Source organism: Agelaius tricolor, unplaced genomic scaffold, assembly GCF_023055355.1.
Source record: "Agelaius tricolor isolate 1412-34295 unplaced genomic scaffold, bAgeTri1.0.p SCAF_5, whole genome shotgun sequence".
Taxonomy (NCBI): domain Eukaryota; kingdom Metazoa; phylum Chordata; class Aves; order Passeriformes; family Icteridae; genus Agelaius; species Agelaius tricolor.
Window position 1 is genome coordinate 13136981 of NW_027269265.1, and position 16825 is coordinate 13153805.

General features: G+C 39.6%; 1 long non-coding RNA gene across 1 annotated transcript in view; it reads left to right on the top strand.

Moving 5' to 3' along the window:
* Window positions 1–251: 251 nt before the first annotated feature.
* The window catches only part of LOC139590661 (uncharacterized), a 41420-nt gene continuing 24846 nt past the window's right edge, over window positions 252–16825 (top strand). The window contains exon 1 of the long non-coding RNA XR_011679390.1: window positions 252–306. This is a non-coding gene — a long non-coding RNA (uncharacterized lncRNA). The remainder of the gene's footprint in view (window positions 307–16825) is intronic.

The window sequence follows — 16825 nt, forward strand, 5'->3', positions numbered from 1 at the left end:
AATTTGCTTCCCCCGTCACTAAATCCCTCCCCCCCACACACCATTAACACAAAACTGCCTTCTTCTTGTCCTCAGATCAGACACAAGGACCATTGGTGGTATTTTCTTTTTCAAGTGGTTCATCGTGGTTCTTATTCAGAGAAGGTCTACAGGGAAGATGCAACATATGGAAAGAACAATTAAGAAAAGATCTCTGCATACCATGAAAAAGATATTTGAGGCTCATAAAAATGTGTTTGTTTATAGGGATGGACGAAATAATGATGGCTGGAGAAGGTCAGAAGTGATTTTTCACCCTACATGCAGGTAAGCCAAAGCACTCCTTGATTCATCTCTTTATAAAGGTTTACATGCCTTAAAGGGAAGGCTTTGCCAGAGTGCAGAAAGGAAACCTGAGGATTCCTGGATACACAGAACCCATCTTTGGCCTAGGGGTTTGATGAGGCACAAAGGGCTGAGGACTGGAAGACTATAGAAATGTTGTACATGCTGTCTTGATCTTAGATGCTTCACATGCTCCTGTATTTGGGCACTGCTGGAGAAAAAAGGGTGCAGACCTTTGTTCTGATCCCACACATAGCTGCTATGGTCATATGTGGGGGCTGGCAATCAAGTGTGGAAGGCTGGTGTAGGCACTTCATGGCAGCTTGCTAAAATTTTCTGAAACAGTCTCTAATGACCTTCCTAGCAGGGGTCATGCTAAATGTTAGTAACTGTGATGCTGTATTTGTTCATTCAGAATATCTCTATGTCTTAGCCCATATTATAAAAAAAAATTTAAAAAAAATCTCTGTGGCCAGTCATCTCTCAGCATCTTTGCTCAGAGAATTGGTTGTGCCAACTACCCTGGTATCCTTTGTAAGAGAGACAAGTATCTCCTGCAAGGGGAACCAACAGCTCTTTTTTATACAGGACACTAAACAGACATCAGAACGAGCACACTGCTGTCTGACAGGCTGTTGTATGGATTATCAAAGGCAGCTGCCTGCCAGTGCCTTGACCTACTGTACGCTTTGGTCAGGCCACGCATTTCATTCATTTGTGAATTCAGAGGTGCTTTTTGAAGGCGAAAACTCTTTTCTTGGCTAGTTGCTATAAACGCAGGACTCCAAGTCTCTGTAGAATACTTCAGTTCTTTTAATGATTTGTGCCCTGTCACTTACAGAGTTCTGTCTTTTTCCCAGCACTGCAATAAAATGTTATTTCCCTCTCTTGTGCTTTCTCTCTACTACCATACTTTCAAGTTTTGTTTTGTTTGTTCAGTGTTGTCTTGATAAATTCCATATTGTTCTTCCTGGTTTTCTCTCTCATCTTTGTCTTTATATCTTTGTTCTGATTTACAAAAACCTGCTTTATTTCTTGAGCTTAAATCACTATATCTGCCTTCTTATCTCTTGCAGTTGCCTTGTTTCCTCAGATACATCCCTGGCTTTTATCTGGCAACTCACAGCCTCTCTTGGCAACTTTCTGCTAAGTGTTTTCTTTCTTCATTTGTAGCATCATTGTTCACACTGGTTTTACTTTGAGATTTGCTGGCTTTCATTAGTCAGAATGGCACACTGGAATTTATGTAAGCAATGAATTTATTATTTTTTTAAAATCTAAAATCTATCAGGTTAAAATGCGTAACAAAGAAGGGAATGAAAAACAAAAGGGTGGCCAGAGCAATAGAAAAATCTCTGGTCAAAGTTTGCAGCTTTGTTTTGTGGGGAAATATAGGGGGAACAAGCGCCTCAAACCAAACAATAAAGCAAATCTCCATATTGCATGAAATCACCGTGGCTCTAAGTCTCCACAGCTGAGGGTTTGGCCCTGGCTCTGAACACATTCATCTTGCTCAGGGACCTATCATCTGAGAATATTTCAGTCATTTTGCAGCTGGGGAGCGGAACCTGTCGGGGCAGATCGGTGTGTCCGTGCAGAGCAGCGAGGATGTTGCGAACCCGCCTGTGCCCAGGTGCGCGGGCGCGGCTCCGGCTGCTCCGCTCCCACGGCCGCGGCTGTCCCGGGCAGGGCTCCCGGCAGCTGCTGGAGAACGCTGGTGGTAGACAGAGCTGTCTGCCCCAGGAAGGGCCTCTGCACTGCCGGGGCTGTCTCTGAGCAGCTCAGCCTCCCAGGGCTGCTCCTGGGCTGACTCGCCGTCATCACCTACTGCTGTCCCAGGGCTGCGCCTGCGGCACCATCAGAGCCATAATTTGTTGATGAAAGGATCCCTTAATGCGGAAAGTCTGAGTTACTGACCTCTGAGTCCTGTTAATTAAAGTTTGGTAATCCAGGAGGGAGGAGAACCTGGAAAATCACACTTTGTCCTACGTAAATGTTGGTTGCAGGAGGCCACTGCTGTTACATGCTGGCACTAAGGGAGACTCCAAACTGAACAGTGGAGTCAGCAGACAGAAATTGGCCTTGTAAATCGGAATTGCCAGTTTTTGTGACAATGAAGAAAAATGTATTTTTTTTAACCAAGTGTATGTGTCATAACTGGGTGACCTCAGTGAATACGCTTTAATTAAGTCCTTTTGTTGCTTTTCACCCTTTTCCCGCAAGCAATTTCAAGTTTTTGAAAACAGCCAAACAAAGTCTGTTGTCATTATTATGTATCTGACAGAACTGCAAATGACCCACAACTATAAAAACATAATATACCAGCTCCTGTCCTTGGCCTTTAGGCAGGGCTAGCCATAGCCATTACTGGGGTAATGAGAACTTCTCAGTGTGATGTGGTGCAGTCATCCCCTTGGGCAAAGCTGCCTGTGAGCTGCTCAGCTGCTTGGAGCCTGCAGCCTTCCCCTGAAATCAGGAGAGCCAAGCTGATGCATATCAGATTCGGATTTGGCCCAAAGACATCTGCTTTTGTCTTGGGAAAGGGATAGTCTGTAACTGTACCATTGGAGTTGGAAACCTGACCTAAAGGCATGTAGCAGAGGAGATTGTGGGAGCTGCAGGTGCGATGCAGATATGGAAGCCCTTCAAACGAGTTTGAAGAAGAACTTCAGAAAGCCCAGGTGATGTGGAGGATGCAAAACAGGGGATAAGCCAAAAGAAGCAAGGAGAGAACAAGGAATGCATGGGAATGAAATCCAGGCCAGGGAAACGATGGGAAGGCAATGAGAAACAGCAGGACTTTGTGGGAGGTGAGGGTCAGCAGAATGGTTAGGGGAGGTTTCACTGCTGGGGACCTGAGCAGGAAGTGGGAAAAAGGGGAAAGGTTTGGAAATTGGAAGCACTCATTTCATTTGAGGTAATAAGGCATGAGAGCCTTATCAGAAGGATCCAGCAAGGCAGGAACTGATGTGATCTGAGGCACAGGGCTATGACTGGGTCTGGTGAAGTGTGTCTGAGTTTACAATGCAGAAGGAGAAAGGAGCTTGACTGAACAGGCAATTATTCTGCTTTTGCAGACCTATGGAGAATTTTCTAAACTCAAAAGAGGACCACAGAGGCACAGAACATTGAAAATAACTAAGTGGATGATCTCATTTCATTATTTTTAACTCCATATACCATTGATAATTAATTTGTTGGTAGCCATATTGATTTTCTGTCTCATGTTTTATTGTCAGTGTTTTGTTTACAATATATATCTGGTAAAGTTACAATTAACCCATATTGCCCTGTCCAAGCACACCTTGGCATGTTTAGAAGCACAGCACAAATATCGTGTCTTGAACTGGTGCTTGTAATGTACAATAAAATGCTCATGTCTGTACAAAAAAATTTATGATGGAGTGCTTTCATGGATGAAGGTCAAGTTAGAACTGAGCCCTGTTTAGGGAACAGAGGGTAGAGTACATCTCATCATGAAGTTACTCCTGTTTCACTCATATCGAGGACAAAAGGTCTGTGCAAAATAGTCTCCTGTAGATTTTTACCTAACTGGCTAGTGTTTCTAAGGGAATACTTATGCTCAAGCCAAATCAGGACACTTTGCATTTCTTGAAAGAACTTCCCCTCTGATAACATGAAAAACCTTGATATGCATGTGCTAAACATGTGATTCTCCCTGCTATTCTTGATGGTCTGACATTTATTTATTGTCTTAAATGTAAGCCTTCTAGCTTCTAGAACAATTAACTTTGTTTTGAATCTTCAGAATAACTAATAGGTGTATTTACAAACACACTTTCTTAATTTTCTTTGACTTTCAGTTGCACACTGTGAACCCCAGCCACCAGGTACAGCAGTTCCTTTGGGCAATTTTCAACAGAATCACTGAAATTCCAAACCTAAACAAGCAGCAATGCTGTCCTGTGTGCCTTGGCTTCTGCACTGTCAGTTCTGCATGTCAGAATGGCTTTGCTTTGCCATCAAAATTCACGGGGTCATCCAGAGACAGTCTAAGAGAAGCCCCTCCCAACCATGATGAGAGTATTCACAGACCCCTTGTCCTCTCAGCTGCTCAATCTCCTGCAACTGAGATACCCAGGCCTTCCAAAATGTTTAATCCACCTGCAATTTCCCTGACTGCCCAAAACTGTCCTTCCCAGCTGCCAACAGCTCTCACTACATCCTGGACAAGCTGACTAAACATCCTCCTTCCTCTCATGATCTCTGCCAGCAATCATGGCCATGGAGTGTTGTCACATCTTGCAACTGCTTCTCCTGAATTTTACATAATATTATGGTCAGTAAGTCCTTAAATTCATTGTTATTTGTGTGTAGGTCTGTGGTTAGTGTTGGTGGGATTTGTGTTCATGCTGGCATGAGGACACTGGCACAAGAGCTGGACATATAGGAGGATGAGTAGTTTCCTAGCTCTGAATCCCCTATAAACACATGGGAGTTTGGTCTTAGCCAGAAGAGCTCTCTCCTGAAGTTAAATAGTGTGAACATTTGTTGCAGAAGTTTGTTTGGGTGTTAAATAAAAGCTGCAGTACCTTTTGTTGTCATGGTTCATAGTGTGAGGATCATTAGACTTAGTAATTTCTAATCAGAAATGTGACCAAGCCATGACTCCTCTCTTGAATTCTTTAGGGAACACGTGCAGTTTATTCACTGAAGTTTCTAGAAAGCTGCATAAATGGCATTCTGGTGGTGGACACTGATTGTTTTGCTCCTCTGGCTCAAGCGAGCACCCTTCCATTTGGATAAAGCTTGTCTGGGAGGGAAACAAAGCCTAAGGGAAGATCTCCATCAGTTAAAACAAAAGCATAAGAAGCTAAGGACTATCACAAGCCTCACAGTCTTCCACTCCAAATGTGAGACATGCTTTGTGACCTTGCTTTATCCAGTATGCAGAAACATGTGCAGACAAAACCAGAAAAAAACCAACAATCCCTAGGAAAACAAGAGGCCTGGCGCCACATCCTCCTCCTCCATGGGGAGATGATGAGAGAACAAAGAACATGTGATGGATGTGAGACACATCCCATATTGAGATGTCCTCAGATACTCAGATGAGCAAGTGTCTAAGTTGCAACAGGACAGAAGGACACCTGAATTTCTGCGGCAGATTTTAACAGAAAGTGAAGATGTTGGGGTGAGTGTTTCAGTGCCATGGTGCTCTTCTTGCAGTGAATGTTCATGGATTTAATGACATTTAGTGGTTAGTATAGACATATTTTCTTCTGGACATTTCATGGCATTCCTGACTTTATTAAAATCATGTGTTGTACTGCTCTTTTTTTTTTTTATTTTTTATTTTATTCTTCCTTGTATGTAGAATGTCCTAGTTTGACTGCTGGTCTGGTGGCTATTTTCCAGGAAAACTGTTTTGTAACAGCTGGCGCACATTCCTCGACTTTAGCTCATAGACTATCAGAGTTGAAAGTCTGCCTGTAATCATGTAATGGAGACAGGACATGTTTTTAACTTACATAGTGAGGCTGAAGCTGTGACAGCAAATATCACTTTTCTTACAGAGGAGGCTATAGAGAAGCAGAGGGAAAAAAGTAATTGTTACCAAAGGAAGAAATTCTTCAGTTCTGCTCCCACACTGAGTAACTGGATGTCTGTAGGTGCATACTGTTGGTACCTGCTGGGTTTGCTTGCCTGTTGAAGATAATTTTCACACAGAAGGTTTAATAATAAGCAATTCCAATATTTCCCAAAAATCAGGAGCAGTTTTAAGTGGGGAAAACAAATTTCTCAGTTGGTTTTTAGAAGTAGAGCTTTTAAGACAATACTTCTGGAAATTAAACTTGAGAAAATGAACAGCCATAGTTTAATAATAGTCTCATGTAAATTATATATGGAGAATTGAAATGATAAAGGGATTTAGGAATTTGCTGCCCATAACCATCAGACATATTAGATTCAATCTTCAACCATAGTTATATTGCAGAGACAGTTGAATGTGATGCTTTTTACAAGGTCTGGTCAAGGAATGACAAAAGGGGATTTTTCAAAGTATACAGGAAAGAGTGGTTCAATGGACAAGAGATGTGTGTGAGTTATTCAGAGGAAAACAATTAAGGGATTCCTTTGTCCCTCTGAGTGTTGTCTCACTTGGTGAGGATTTGTGTGATGGGAAGCCCTGATGGGGTTATTGGCTGTCAGAGTCTTTCTCTCTTCTTCTCTTCCTCAGCTGGTCCTTCTCACATTATTTATATTGTTCTAATAGGACAGGCCAAAATTTCAGGGCATTTGCAGTGGCTTCCATACCTGCCTTTCTGAATTTGAACTGACAGGGCAAATCCTGGCCTCAAAAGGCTGAGCTGGCTCTAGCTACCCTCCCATTTCAAGCTGTCCTTGCTGACTGGAGCTGAGAATCAAAGGCTTACCTCAGCCATGGCAATTTGTTGCTCTGCAGGCACAATATACATATCCAAATCTGTTCACCTTGTTTGCTTGTACTGGGGTCCTCAGCCCCTCAGCATTTTCTCTTGCATTTCATCCTTCCCTGCAGAAGGCAGCTTTCTGGGTGTCATCTCTTACCAGATACCTGCTGAAAAGAGACATGCTGTTCTAGCCCAGATCCAGCCTGCCTAGGGTACAGATTCAATCTGGAAAGCAGGCTCCAAGGCACATAATTAAAAAGGAAGTTGAAAATTATTTAAACATGAGTCTTAGCAGGGGAAAGCTGTAATCTGAATGTGTGTTTTCACTCAGTGCAAATATTTAGTGGCTGTAGATACACGGAATGAATCCAATGGCTTGGCTTCCTCTTGTAGGTGGGTGTATTGATATGGCGTTTGCACTGCACACTCATTTGACACGTAGGAGGACATAACCCTGCTGAGCTGCAAAAAATGGAACATCATAAACAGTGGGACAGTTGTCTGCCTTCTTGACGTCAGCATATTTGGGTTCATTATCAGCTGGACTTTTGTCAGATTTAATACTTTTTAAACTGTGGTTGAGGGGAGCGTGGTTGGCTGAGGACACTGGCACATCATTCATTTCTGCCCACAGTGCAATACAGAGACAGGCTATGTGATTGTTCCTATGCTCAGTGGAAGTTGGTCTCAATGGAAAAGATATTTCAAAATATTGGCATTTTCTGTAGCAGAAAATAAGAAATGAAGTGTTAAATTTTGGGTCACAGTGTACAAAAACACTATGGGAAAAACAGCATGCATTGTTCCTGCTGATGAAAACCCAATAAACAACAAAACAAAGGCCCACGGAAGCCAAAGGATCTGCTAGAGACAAATGTGAAGTCAGTTTAAGAAGCAATAAGTCTGCACAGCACTAACAGGTAATGCAAAAGGTGACAAGTAACACGCCTCTTCAGAACTTTAGACAATGTCTTCTCTCTGTAGCTGTTGTCATTTCATTTGAAGGACATTAGCAGCTTCATCTTTACTGCAATCTTGGGAAGAAAGGAGAAGAGACAGGACCTAGAAGTTACACTTCCCTGAAAGGATGTGTTAAGTGTTATCTGGTAAGCTTGAAAAGGTGAACTAAAAGTGAACTGATATCCTTGGTGTTTGATGTTCAAGCACAAAAAGAGAGAGAGCCGAAGTAGTGCATAGCTCAATTTTAGTCCTTCCTACACATATAGTTAGTGTTGTCTATCATAGGAACTTCTTGAAAGAAGAGATTTTAAAGATTATATATATATCTATATCTATATCTATATCTATATATCTATATATCTATATATATATATATATGTAAAAATAAAGATACATAAACCTATCACATAAGCAGCCTATCAAACACAATATCCCTGCTTGGGAAGCCACTTTTCCTAAGGTGATTCTTACTGTACTTAAATCAGCAACATTAAATGTGGTTAGCGGGACTTTCTTATACACTTAAAATTCTCCTCAGTTATATAACTTAACACTGTTTCACACCAAGTTCTTTCTTTGATAGCTTTTGTGAGCTTCCAGTTTGCTTGGAGAATTAACGTGTTTTCTTCTGGGTTTAAGGGAGTTACTTTCTCATGCCAGTATTGTACAAAGCCTTGTGTTTACCTTGCAGGCATCTTGATGTTGGTGCCAATGCAATTTATTCTTGTGATGATAAGAGGCTGGCTTGTACTTGGTTCTTCTGTTAGCAGGGTGTTTTGAAAGTCTGTTCTGATGTTTACTGGATGTTTTTCTGCTATGTTCCTTTCCACATCCTGCAGATTGAGTCTCAGTACCACCTTCATGTTAATGTCCTGAGTTTGTAATAAGTGTGTATCTGTGATTTTTGCGAATAATATACCCAGCCACCGCTGTGTGACATGATTGAAGCTTTATCTGTTCAACACACGGATCTTCCTCACAAATATATTATTTCTCATGAGGTTGCATTTGATCCCAACAGGGGCTCCTGATGGTAGTTTGAGATGTTTCTGGTTCATCACCTATTGTATGCTTTGGAATCAGGAAGTCTCAATTTTTGTCTTACCTATCCTTTCACTGTTGGCCCTAATAAAGCTCTAACAACAGAGGGACTATTGGCATGCATCTGTATATCAACCTAATAAGATCATTTTTGTGAGAGATCCTCTGTTTTGTTCCTTGTTTAACTTTTCTGTAATAGGCTGGAAATATTTTCCTTTCTCTATTTGACCAGCTTTCACATTTCCTTGTAAATTGCTCAAACTCTTTGCTAACAAACTGGTGTCTATTGTCTGAAATTGCACAGTGTGGGATAACATTTGTGATGAAATGCTTTACTGCTTTGTTTGTGATGGTCACTGTGGTGGTGTCTGACAGCTTGTCTTGGTGCCAGGAGGAGAGTTTTATATAAACAGTTTAGCATGAGTGTATCCCTTGTTTTGACCAGATCACTTTTTCTCAAGATGCTTCTCTCTGCAGTGCCCTGGCCAGACTCCAATTCAGGGAATAATTTTCTCTCTATAAAAATCCCTCTCAAAGTTATAAACAGTCATGTCCTAAAGACTCTTGAATTTAACTTGTCAGGTTAAGGAAATGTCAGCTTAAGATAATGAGGAGAAAGTCTGAGATGTTTATTCCCTTTTTTCATTTTTTCTAAATTTTGAGGAAATTGAACTTCAGCTTTTATGAACTGCAGAACATTTTCAAATGGTGAATAAATTTCTTCTATTTTTTTGACATATCTTCTGTTTCAGGCAGCTGCTGGGGTGTGTATCTCACAAATCAATCTATATTTTAACATGAAATAGATGTTGTGCTATTGAACTCTTACATCATTCTGTAAATCATGTTTTCCTGTGTAATGCATTATCAATTTAAAACAGTTTTGTTGATTTGTTTAATTTGTACATTTTTTTCAAAAGTTAAATTTTTTGAAAAAAGCATTGTTCAAGGAAAGCAAATTCTCACTTTTAATTTTCTTTTATAATTTCTATCTTCACTGACTGAACTGAGATTTTACTTCCTCACAAATCCTTTCAAAATAAGATTTTATCACTTTTCTTATTGCATAACTAAAATTGCCCAACCATCTCCAATATTTGAGCAAAAGGTTTGCAAAATTCCTGCAATGAAGAAGGCAGGTATGATTTATGAGAAAAATTTGGCTTGTACTTAAGCAAAGGTGCCTGTTTATCAAGACTGCATGGAACCCCAAGACACTGGGAAAAAAGTCCCAAACAAATGCACACTGGCAGTTTCACAAGACCAAAAATGGTAGTAGGAAATTTAAGCATGTATTGTGCTGCATGGAACAAAATAGTTAAAGGTTGACATGTTATTTTTTGGAACGAGAAAAATGGAATTACTGACAAGTCCCTTTGAGATCCTTTGGGATGGAAGATGGCACATAGTGGCAGGATGCACAGTATTTGCTGTATTATTATAATCTTTCTAATTGTTCAGAGAAATAAAATGTACTTTGCTTGCCATCCTGTCCCTCAAATTTCCATCCCCTCTTAGAATATGCATTTGAACAGTATAAAATGATGTTTTGGCAAGCCCTGTTGAAGATAATTACACAGACACTTTATTTAGGTCAAAGCAACTGGGACTACAGTTTCTTCTTCCAAGTTCCTAGAGATTGTTATTTTTGCGGAGGGGTCATCTGCATAACTTAGAAATGAAGAGGCCCTTGCATTGTATATTAGGCATAATTTTGTTTTTTTCCCGTTTGCCTTTGATCTGCGCAGAATGAGGAAAACCTCCTCCAGTCTGAATTTCAGAATTACACAAATTCCGAGTTTGGAGAATCACAGTGCGCTGGGAAGAAAGGGAGAGCCGGTTAATCCTCTGTAATGCTCCCTGGATGAAAGGAGGGAAATACCTTAATAGCGTGTTGCAGCGCCAAGCGCGCGGTGTGCGCGGGTGCGGGAGAACAGCCTCACACCCTCATGGCCTGTGGCTGGGGCTGGCACAGAGAGCCCAGCTGACACACACGGCTCTGCCAGGGCGTGTTAACCATTCCGGCTCCTGGAAAACAACTGTCATGGGCTTCAGTTTGTAACACCCACACTGTACTCAGGTGGTTTCTGGGGAAATATTTTGTAAACCACATGGCATTACTCTAAGCACAGGAAGAGAACCTAATTTTGGGGTTCTCCAGAATTACAAGGTAAATTTAAACATTTGTAAAAGCCAGTGCCAGGCTATGTACTAAAAGTTGCAATTATTGATGCATCCTCAGTAGAACATGGGGTTTGTTTTAAAATAAAATAGCCAGTAAGCTATGAGCTTTGTGTGATGTGTGAGCATAGGAAAAGCTAACGCAATTCACCTATCATCCAGTTCAGGGATGTTCTAGAAAAGATTATTTTGTCTCACCTCTTTTTTCAGGAGAGCAATGGGATGTCATATATGTTGATAGTTTCTAAAGTATGTAACTATGATCTCCTAATACTTTCCCACTAGCTGTATATCTGATGTGTTTCATATGAAATTATTAAATAATAGGACATCATGGGCACAACTCTTTTGTCCCTGACATTACAGTAGATAATTTCCCTATGTTTTAATATAGGCCTTATAGAATACCTATATCCTTATTCATATCTACAAAAGAATAACCGTATATTTTATGTGCTTATAATATATCTGATTATTATATCTGTACTTGTAAAAATTAATGCCTTTATATGTTAGTTTATGTTGTTTATTTATAAATATAATAAAGGGTCTGAAACACTTTTATTGTCTTGAAAGTGGAAAGTGGAAAACAGGTTGCTTGTTTTCTTTTTTTTTTAATAACATCACAGAAGTCCAAAAATCCATCTGCAAAACTGCAGCTGTGTGGTGCTCTTTGGCTGATAGCCTGTGCAGTGGAGGGATGGCACCAGACTCCTGCCATTACTTACTAAATTATTTCTTCCTTGGCTTAGTGATTGAAGAGTATTCTCTGTTATCCTAGATATTATTTATATAGAATATATTAATTTTTGGAAAAGAATGCAGGCATTCTTTAATCAGAATCAGGAGAAATTTAGCATATAATTAAGTAAGGATATATGGAGGTGTTTTTTTGAAAACATATGTGCCCCAGGGAGTTCAGTTCCATAACTGAATTTTATTTTATTTATTCTTCAGAATAGTTTTTCATTGTTATATTTCTTACCTTATGATAGGTGCAGGAGCAGAGGGATCATCAAAGACCAAAAGGAAAAGAAGAAAAGGAAAAAAACTTTGCTAAGATGATGGAAGTTTGTTCAGTCCTTTATTTACTCAATCAGAGGACTATATGGCAGTCCTGTGAAGTGGAATCATTTAATTAGGAGATGGTACATGTATTCAACCGAAGTGCTACAGCTAAATTCTGTAATTGCCACATGGAGCATCAACTGTGTCTTCTTGTATGCTGTCTGCTCCTATAAGATTGCATCAGTATGATCTATTGTGCCATCAATATTGCTTCCCATTTTCAGTGGGAATTCCAGTGAGACCGTGCAACATAGTCAGACTCTTGAATAATTTGGAGTTAAGTAGGATAAAATAGGATCAATTATTAAAAAAAATTATGAAGAGTCTTATCTACCAAAATCGACTTCTGATAGTTACATTCTGATAGGTACATTTAGTAGCTTTGATTGAAGTATCCCATGATCCAGAGAGACTCTGTTTTCAGATGGCAAATGAAATTCAATGGTGGTAACTGCAAAATTGTTACAGAGAGGGAGGAATTCTCCTTAAAATCCTTTTCTGCTCATGTCTATGTGTATCTATGGACAGGATGGTATAGCTGCCCAGAGATGTTTCAATAATTTCAGAGACCTGTTCAGAAGGGTCAGTTCAAGAAAGGCAAAGGGAAGATTAGGAATATTTCGGCAAAGAGTAATGGGAAAAATGAGCATTGTTGTGTTCTTATGCATGTTCATGGCAGTTCTGTATCTTTAATACCAAATGGAGATTTGTGGTGTGTTTTACCAGATAGAGGAACACCTTCCATACACTGTGGGCTGGAAATAATTGGACTTTTTAGCCTGGAAAGGAACTTTTGAGGGTATATAATTAATATTGCAGAGAATGTCATTAGGGAAGGATTAGACTCTGATTTTCACAATTCAGTGAAATTACTAGGTTTAAAACAACAATTACTAGGTTTTCTTCCTTTTTTTTTTTTTGTGCACTACATAATCAAAATGGAGAATAGGATATGGTGGAAGTGAAAGGCAAAAATGAGTTAAAAAAAAGAATTAGACATATTCATGAAATTCTGGTGGTGGTTGCTAAACCATATGTTTCAGAAGTAAACTCTGTTTTGTGGGATCTTTAGAACTGATTGAGGGAGGCTTGGCAGGTAAACTGGAGACAAGGCCCAGCCTGGAGCTGCATCTCTGCTGCTTCCCCAAACATCCATCTCTGGGCACATGCTGGGCAGATTGCTGTCTGATCTAGGGTGGGTTTTACATTCTTAGGTGTCTGGCACTCAAAAAACTTGCTTACATTTATTTTAAATTTTTAATAGCGTTTTTAAACTACTTTGAGACCTTCTGTGTGGTGCTCTTCCCACCCTCTTAGTCCAGTCAAACAAATCAGGGAGACAGTCCCTGTGCTAATGGGTTGGAATATAAAAAGAAGCTGTGGGAGAGACCACAGGAGTCTGGAGCAGTGACTCGCTCTTGCTCACACAAGCACAGAGAGCTCGTGAGGAACAGCTTTATCTATCTGTGGTGAGTTCTTGACCTTGTTAAAACCAATGGCATAACTACCGTTGGCTCCCAAAAAGTTAGCTCTTCACCCTTTGTAATGAAAATTCTGTAGACATTAGTTACTGTATTCTGAATTATGATATATATTAGAACAGGCTAGTCCAGGCTAGAAAAGTAATTAAAGAATGCTCTTTCCAATTAATGGAAGCCTATTTACCTTGCCTTTAGAAACTCTGAACTGCTTCCTTCACTGTGTGTGATACTTATCACAAGCTGCCTTGGTGATTATCCAGTAAGAAGCTGCAATTCTCAGCTCACAGAGAGCTCTGAGAACCCAGGAGAGGCAGCAGACAGCCCTTAAGAGACAGTGTGCATCTAGCAAACACAGTTTTAAAATTAGTTCATTTTTTTTCACGTGTAGATGAATTTCAGCCCTGTGTGTTAGTGCTCTAAGTCTCACTCTGTCTAAATTTTCTTCCTGCATAAGTTAACTTCAGCATGGAAAACCCCTGGGGAATATAGCAGTGCCTGTGAAAGGGGGACCTGGATATTCTTGATTACGAGATGTATATCTCAAATAGAGTAGGAATGATTTTAATCCAGATTATGACATTTGTATTCTTTTCAAGTTAGTCTGCATATGGGAAAACTTATTAACATCTCAAATCTATGGTAGAAAAATTATTTTCCATACTGAGATAAAAATCTTCAAGTTCATTTTAAATGTTACATATTTGGTTTTTTTCAGTTTGTTTTTTCTTTATGAGATTTTGTTGTCCCAGTGCATTTCATGAATAATAATCTTCAGTCTTCAAAAGAACAATAGCACTTGGATTTTCTTCCACATTAACTGGACTACATTTTTTGAACACATGCTAGAGATTTAGAGCCACATCCTTGTGAAAACTGAATCAAAGGAGCTTTGCTGATTTACACAGTCTGAAGATTTTTCTCTGTGTTCTAAGCTTTGCTGCTAGCCCTAGATTTCATGCTACAAGAAACCATGAGAGTTTCCATCATCACTGTATAACTGGCTCTGTGCTTCCAAAAGCTCGTAGAAGGAGAAACACAAATGATCTGGAGAATATTAGTACTAGAAATTTGTTTAAATTTAGTAGTACAAAGTGCAAAGTACTTCCCCTAGGAAACAGTAACAAGAATTTCTGCAAGAGAAGAAAAGACTCATTTAAACAGAAGACATATGCCTGCATCTCAACCATTGCAAACTTATACACAGAGATGTGTCTAAGCTATTGGCTGTAAAAAAGGCAAATGAAACCCCAGGTAAGACATACCTAGTAGAAATAGCGAATTATCAATGATACTACACATGGCATAAAAAGAATCTCTGGAATAGAGTATACACTGCAATTTTTCATTCTTATTGGCTAGAGATTAATTTAAGTGGGGGGAAAATGTATGCATGAATCCACTGGGAAGAAGACAGAGAAGTAATCTGTCTCAGAAAAAGAGATGGAAAGATGTCAGTAAGAGAAGCCAGTGTACTGCCTAAAATTTTTATTTCTAGCTTCAAAAGCACAAATGGGAAGAAATACCCCAGACCACCATTTGATGGTTAAACAATGGCAGAGAATTTAATGTAGACCCTAAAAACAATCACTTCCTATGTACTTTGAGATTTCACAGCTTGGTTTCTCACAGATGAATTTTAATATATCCGTCAGTCTTCTTTAGATAGGAAAAGTAGGCTACAGTATGCAACGCTGAAACGATTTCCTATCCGGTCTCCATATGGATACCGTCAGAGTTAACTGCTTCACATAAAAATATTCTTAGTGGGAGCATAACAGCATCCGCGTGAGGATCCAGCAGGGGATTAATTCTTCCTAACCGTAGGTGCCCTAAGGTGTTTCACATAGAATCCTACTTGTATCCAGAGGGCAATCAGATCTTAGGTGGGTTGGAACATCCTGGGGAGATGTCTCTCTTGCCTAGGTGGTGAGATTTGGCACCTGGGTTTGGTGTCTCAGACAGTGTCTCTGTAACCTCTCATAGGTGAATCCTTGCCCTTCATGCAGAATTACTGGTGTGCTGCAAATTCTCATCTAAATGTGAATTGACTTCTAGACAAAAAAGGAAGGCAGCATTAAAGAACAAAATCAATGGTTGCCTTGTCACTGATTTGAAGGTAGGAGAATTGAATTTAAATTACATATCTGCTCAGAATATGGCTTCTTAAAATGTATATTTTGCCATGAATCCCTTCCTCTTAGGGCAAGAAAATGGTAGTTAACTCATTCTGAGTTTCTTTACCGGTCGCTTCTACATGATTAATTCAAGCCTCTGAGGAAGAATTACTTCCAGGTTGACTTTTTTACCAGTTGGAATCCCTCCTGTCAGGATTATGAAGCTGTCTCCCACACTATTCAAAAATCTCTTTGATGTAACCTGTATCTCACTCTAGCTGCACAGTAAATATCTGGGAAATTATATTCTCTAGTGGGGAGGGTATCCTGTGGTTACAAGTATCTTGAGAGTTGGTCCAAGAATTATTATTCTTCCTTTCCTCCAGTCTTGGTGATCTATAGCATTTACCTCCTGTAGATTCCCCTTTGATTTTCATTCCTTTTGTCTTTGTCCAAAAACTTCACTACCCTATTCTCCATTTTCATATTGTCATCTGCTGGCATTGGAGATGTTTTTCACATACAAAACCATCCCTCCCCTGTCTCTTCCCGTTGCATCTCTTCTATATAAATTGAACCTGTCTGTACTGATATTCTGGTTATGAGAATCATTTTACAAGGTTTCACTTGCTCTCATATATTCCATTATTTAGTGATACTTCTAGTTCTTCTTGCTTGTTTCCCATACAGAATTTCCATTCACATAGAGCTACTTTATGACTTTAGTACTCTAACTATTCATCTCCGATTTCAGATCCTCAACTTCTGTGCTTTATGTTAAAAAGCACACACTTGATTCTTTGCATTAAGTAAGAGCTCTGTTCAGAGTATTTTAAAGCCCACATAACAAGCCAATTTTGTACCTGAGAACTTGTCGTTCTATGTTTTAGTGGAGACCATCTAAACAAAGCAGCCATCTCTCACCACAGAAGATAGCCAAATGCTTTTTGATTCTAAAATATTTTTTCTCTGTACTGCAGGAGGATACAGTGATCAGTGTCTCATAGCTGTCTTTGCTTTTCTTTGCCAATGCTTTGTATTGGAAGGCTCTGTGAAAAAAATTACCTGGGTTGATTTCACCTTTGTTTCTTTCCCTGTTTCTTTTCCTTGATCTCTGAGGTGGTCTTTCATCTTCCCTAAACAAAAATTATAGCTATTCCTTAAGTCAGAGATTTCTTATCAGAAAAAAACCCCTTCCTTCTGGAGAAATAAATAAATAGAACAAAACAAGATGAATATGAAACAAATATTTCACACTGCT